Genomic DNA, 6,780 nt, shown 5'->3' with positions numbered 1-6,780 from the left:
GGTGACTTGATATTGGTGTCTCAAAGTACAGCGAGAACCAAAGTTGAGCACAGTCCGTTCCGTTCGACCTCCAGTTCCGTTCCGTTCGACCTCCAGTTTTCAAAACATTTTTTCATAGGAATCAAATATATGACTATATATATATGAAATATATGTTTAGTAATATTTGTATATATAAGTGGCGATGTAGCTCAGTAATTGAGTACATGCTTTGCATGTGTGCTCAATCCTGCCTTGGCATCACCATTTTAGGATGGTAGCTCCTCAGTAAGGATTTTTGCTGTGGTACTCCAGCGTCACAGTTTGTGTAATTATAAATATCATAACTTGTTAGCATATCATGGAGGTTGCCCTGTAATTTAACAACACGCCGACAGTACATTCTGAGCTTAAACACAAAGTAAATACAGAACTTAAAGCAACAGATCCAAATGAAAAATAGCAGTTTTTTTCAAAACACAGCAAGATTCAATTGACACCTTATAGCCTGGGGCTAAATGCATTAAACATTCATGTGCAGCCAGCAGATTCACTGAGCTCCAGACAGAGAGGACAGGAAGCGTATGAAACAGCTTCTCAACATATGTCATCATTCTCATACTCATGGGTATCATAATAATTCCCTGAAGCTCAGCGCAAATTCACGGGGCGTGCTCCTGTGTACCAAGAGAATCAAAGCTCACATCTGTAATGAGTTCTAAAAAAATATATAATAATAAATCCAACCTAGATGAGAAGGAGAGCCAAGGCTGAATCAGAAATTCCACATAATTAGATTGAATCAATGGCTTCATCGCATCAACCGTAAAAATCTTCTTTGCTTTTATTTCGTACAATTGTGATACATGTTTAGGATGGTCATCTCGTTACGCCTACTCAGCCTGCCCTCCCCGCGACGCAGGAGCCAATCATGTTGCAGCGGGGCAACCTGGAAACTATGTGGGAATCCTAATAACGCAGTGGGAAGATGCAACGCGACGCCAAATTGAGAAGAGAAAAAAAAGACGGAAAATGTGGGAGCATATCAAAGTGAAATGCAAGGCAAACACCCGTTCGTTGTAACACGGAACTTTCTCTGTCGAAGATGCCGAGAGAAGAAAGTGAAATTAATCTAATGCAAACCATCACCACTGCAAACAGGAAGGGGCATCCCTGATGCAGTCCCACCTCCACCTTAAATTCTTCTATCACACCGACAGCACACCTCACCGCTGTTCTGCTGCCCTCGTACATGTCCTGTATTATTCTAACATACTTCTCTGCCACTCCAGACTTCCGCATGCAGTACCACAGTTCCTCTCTAGGTACTCTGTCATAGGCTTTCTCTCGAATCTACAAAGACATAATGTTGCTCCTTCTGACCTTCTCTGTAGTTTTCCATCAACATCCTCAAGGCAAATAATGCATCTGTGGTACTTTTTCTAGGCATGAAACCATACTGTTGCTCGCAAATACTCACTTCTGTCCTGAGTCTAGCCGCCACTACACTTTCCCATAACTTAATTGTGTGGCTGATCAAATTTATTCCTTCCCACAGTTCCCACAGCTCTGCACATCACCCTTGGCACCAGCACACATTTCCTCCATTCCTCAGGCATCTTCTCACACACTAGAATTCTATTGAACAAACTGGTCAAAAACTCCACAGCTACCTCTCCTAGATGCTTCCATACCTCCACAGGAATGTCATCAGGACAAACTGCGTTTCCATTTTTCATCCTCTTTAATGACTTTCTAACTTCCCCCTTACTAATCCTTGCCACTTCCTGGTCCACCACACTTGCCTCTTCTACTCTCCCTTCTCTATCATTTTCCTCATTCATCAACTCCTCGAAGTACTCTTTCCAGCTGCCTTTTTATGAAATCTTATTTATAATTTCAATATATAAAATTAATCAATATATGAATTATAAAATGTCATCTTAATAATATACATAATTTTGAGTCTTCTAATTTACCTATCCTTTTTAGTGTATAGTTTTATCATTTTAGTTATTCAACTTATTTTTTTTCTCAACACTACCATTTTAACTTTGCTTTTAACTATTTTACTGGCATCTCATCTTTGAATGATTAGGCTTCTATTTTTATTTTTATTTTTTATTTATTCATTCATCCAAACTCTCATTTTTCCTCACTGCAAATTCCTGACAGTAACTTTGTGCTTCAGTTTCCTTCCGTTCACTGCGCTTACTGTGCTATGTGGACAATAAGGGGTATGTGAGGGGAATTTCAGTGTGTGTATGTGTGCATCTGTTTTTGTGTGTTAGTGGCCTGAGGTTTGTTTGCTTTCCTTTCTTTTATTGTGTCTGTAAAGCACTTTGTGCTACTTTTTAATGTATGAAAAGTGCAATAAAAATGAAATTGGATCGATTGATTATCAAGTCTCTAAATATCCCATAGGGTGTACCCCGCCTATCACCCGAAGTCAGCCGGGGACTTTATGCTACTTGTCTAATAAACTATTTAATACAAACTGTTTCAAATATGATTTTAGTCTGACAAACTGAACCCCAGTAGAACAACTTAAAATTTCAGTTCAACCCTATGTCAGTAGTCACCATTTTTAAGTCAGGAGTGAGTTAGTGTACCATCATAAACCCAATTAAACAAAATTAGACCAAATTAACTCAACTAAATTAAGATGTTGAAATAAAGTATATTGTATATTGTTTTGGCAAATCCTTTTCTGACAGAATAAGTGAGGAAGCAATTTTGTCTTTGTGGGTTTTTATTAAAAAAAAGAAAGAAAAAGTCTTTGCAAAGAGAGGAAAAGGTACAAGTCTTAGGAGTTGTCACCCCTTACTGAAGTCTTAGCAAAACAACCACATCCATTTTGCAGATGTGAGAGAGACAAAGAAACAAAGGAAAGCAGAACAATTATCTTTGTCTAGCTGCACTCAACTTATCTTTATCGGAAAACAGCTAGTAGTCACAACATGGCTGGGAACAACCGGGACGCACAAAACGACCAGAAAACATCCAGCAGTCACAACATGGAACAATAAAGCATGTGAAGGTTGTATAAAACTAAAATAAGTAATATTTGGTAAATATAAAACATACATTTTCCAACTCAGTATACACCAGAGTTAGTCATGTTGTCAGTTGACAGTGGTCTAAAGGGAACACCGCCCACACTCATCACTTTGAACAATCATTTATTTACAAAAAAAGGCACGTTTAATAATCAAGTGGGGAACGAGAGAACGCATAAGCCACAACATTGTCCTGACCTTTGACATGCCTCATGTCAAAACTGTAGCACAGGAATGGGGGGTTATGGATCACCACCAGCACTCACGTAAACCTCAAAATGCTGAAGGGTCCAGATGGGGGCCAATGCTTTCTTCTTGATAACTGAATAATTCAGCTGGTAAGAGTTAAATTTTCTCGAGAAGTAGAAGTCAGGCCTATCCACCCCTCCCCTCTCCTGTAACAAAACCGCTCCAGCACCGACCAAGTTGGCATCCACCTCCAGTTTAAATGTCTGGTCAAAACGAGGCACTATTAAAACTGGTGCCACACACAATAGGGATTTCACATTTGCCAAAGCTGTCTGGCACTGCACAGACCACACAAATTTGGTTTGACCTTTCAGCAAACCACTTAAAGGAACAACTTCCGAGGAAAAGTCTCGATAGGATCCTACCATACCGAGGAAACAGTTCTTTTTTGATTACAGGTGTAGCGTAAATCGGTTACCAAATAAATGGAATTAATTTGTCGAGGATTCATGAAGAACTGCCTGCAATACCTACCACGACCACGTGAGATCGGATGCTTTATATCATTTAAAAGGGGCACCACGTTGCTTTCTTTTCTATCAGGTCTAAACAACAGCAAAACCTCGTCACATCAGTTTTCTAAAGGTTTGCTCCAATAATATGAGTAACGAGTTCTCTGACTTTAGAGTGCCCTCGAAATATCTTTAATTTCAGACTGTTTTGACAAACATCTCCCATCCATCCATCCCTTCTCAACACCGCTTATCCTGGTTAGGGTCGCGGGACACTGGAGCCTATCCCAGCGGACTTTGGGTGAAAGGCGGACTACATGTCATATACTGCCCTGCAGTTCCATTATTGGAGCCGGGAGGGCGCTTTGCGTCCTCTCTCTCTCCCCGCTCCCCTCTCTGTTTTCAGCACCCGTCTCCAATCAACCTCATCACCACCTGCCTGCCTGTTCCAGGAAATCCTCGTCAAAGTATTGCAGTTACTTCCAGCGGTACCACGGCCCATTTACCTCATGTAAGTCATTCTATTAATTGTTCCCTTTTTTGACTCCTGTGTCTCCTTGTTCTCAGTGTTTTCCCCCGTGTTCCTGATCCACGTTATTCCTGCCTCCAAGCCAGCCGCCTGTCCTCACCACTGCATACCACCTGTCCACGCCACTGCCTGCCAACCCACCCAGGACTACCGCCATTACCTTTCCTCAATAAACTGTTCATCATTTTACATCTGTCTCCGCCTGCTCTTGGATCCAGCGACTCCCCATACGTGACTCTACACCCTAAACTGATCACCAGTCAGTCGCAGGGCACATATAGACAACAACTTGCACTCACATTCACACTATCACTGAGTGGGAACTGAACCCACGCTGCCCGCACCAAAGTCTGGCGAGTATACCACTACACCATCAGTGACCCTGTGTGATCTTCATTACTTCAATAGTTCTTTGTTCTTTTTCTTTTCAAATGTATCTAGTAGCTCTACCAACCTTCCTTTTTTCTCAAGGATAAGATAACTGTGTGAATAGGTCTTCCTTTCTTCTTTTGTCATCTGCCTCCCATTTTAGTTTAACTGTCCATTGCACTTCCGTGGGCTTCAGAGACGGGGAGAAGCGCGCAGCAACTACTGATTCCTCTCTTGACGGTCTCTCTCTGCAAAGATGTCATTAAAATGACAAAAGACAAAATTGTTTCCTGATTTAATTCCAAAACAAACTTGGTGTCAGAAGTGGGATCTCAGGATTGACTGTCTGACCAGGGACTGGACAGACAACTATCCAGAGAAAAGTGACTGTCGCCTCAAAATCAACACAGACCTGCGTCGTCCTCCAGCTACGGTAAAATAATTTGACCATTTCTGATTTCACACAGTGGAAAGCAATGTGCTGTGTTTGAAACAATCTTGCCTTTGTTCAACTCACTATTTACTCTCTCCAGCTTCCATTGGGATCCTGTGCAAGACCAGGTTTAAAGTCCAAAGAAATACTACCTCTCAAAGTTAAGTTTGGGTCATAGTCTCTCTAAAAGCAACACGCCTTGTTTCGCCTATTTTCTCCAAAAGCACTTCAGGTTTAAAGTCCAGAGGGGCTTTCTTTGCCCCCGAAAGTACCACAACAGGTTTGAAGTCCTGAGAGACTACAATTTTGAAGACCTTCGATTATTGTCGAAAGAGAAGTGGGGAAAGCAAAAAAGAGTAAGGCCAAATCACCAGTGTGCACATCACCTTTAGAACAAAAAATTCAAGGATTTTTAACTTTTACAGAAAAATGTCAAATGTCTGGAAATGTGGTTGACTGTTAAATTTAGATGCCAACAGTGTCAGAGGTTTTATGAGAAAAACTACATGTAGAGCAATTTACTGAAAACTGTGTATCATCTGTGGTTTAATCTGTCCGAATTGGCCTAGGGGAGGATGTCAGGTTCTGGTCGCGAGCTGGGTTCCACAGTGAGCTCTACAACTTGATCACCCTATGACGAAGATCAAGGAGAGTGCAATCTGGAAGAAGACCAACAACACAACCACCTCCTGCGACCCACAGCACGGCCCTTGACACACAGACAGACTTATGTAAATAATACATCGACCAACATCGTATTTTATCTTTAATTGTTGAAAGATTACGAGAGAGTCTTGTTTCACAGAGTTTAGTGACGTAGGTAGCTGTGACCTCTTTCATCCACAAGATGACCCTCATGTTCTCATTGAATCACCAAAGCTCCGAATCTGTTCTGGCACAAATTGAAGGAACGCCTCAAAGCTTCATGAGGCTTCAGCCAGACATCACTAATAAGTACCAATTGGCGTGTTCGATACTTTTTTCCTGTGTCATTTCACATTATTACACACAACTTAATTTCCGAGTTTATTTATTCTACTTTCATTGTATGTATGGATTACTTGGGTTGTTCCTAACATCTGTTGAAATTTTCATGTCAATAGCACCTTTGGAAATATATTTAATGAGAAAAATGGTGACGTTTTAAATACTTATTTCAGCCGCTGTATGTTGTAAAATCTTCTAGTCAGTGATATAGAATGGGACGAGGTCATCAACATGATGAAACAAATGAAACAAGCGTATGCATTTATATAATGGGTTCCAGATCAAACACGGATGTGCCGCGCATGAAACAAATGTATTTGTGACGGGTTCAACAAACACGAACCAATGAACTCGAATAGAACTAGCAGTTGACAGCCTCTGAATCATGGGGGTACAGATTCCAGTATGAGATGGGTGAGCTCTATTTGTACAAGAAAGATGAGGATGGATTAGCGCTGCCTGCTGACATAGATACATTGAACTCAAATGATTGGGCTGTATTAAACCATCTCATCCACAAGTCACAAAGAAATATGTGTTCATCTGAACCATGGAAAGATTTAACCATTATTTGGAGATCAAGAACCTCAGCCAGCGGGCGTTGGTTCTTTAAGGTAAAGATACACTTACGTGAGGGGTTGGTGAAGGAGGCGGGTGAATCTATACAGCAGAGCGATATGGACTTTGTGTTGGAGTCATTCAATAGTGAATTTGTCATTCAAT

Source organism: Phyllopteryx taeniolatus, unplaced genomic scaffold (assembly GCF_024500385.1).
Source record: "Phyllopteryx taeniolatus isolate TA_2022b unplaced genomic scaffold, UOR_Ptae_1.2 contig_24, whole genome shotgun sequence".
NCBI lineage: Eukaryota > Metazoa > Chordata > Actinopteri > Syngnathiformes > Syngnathidae > Phyllopteryx > Phyllopteryx taeniolatus.
This window is presented reverse-complemented; position numbering follows the sequence as displayed.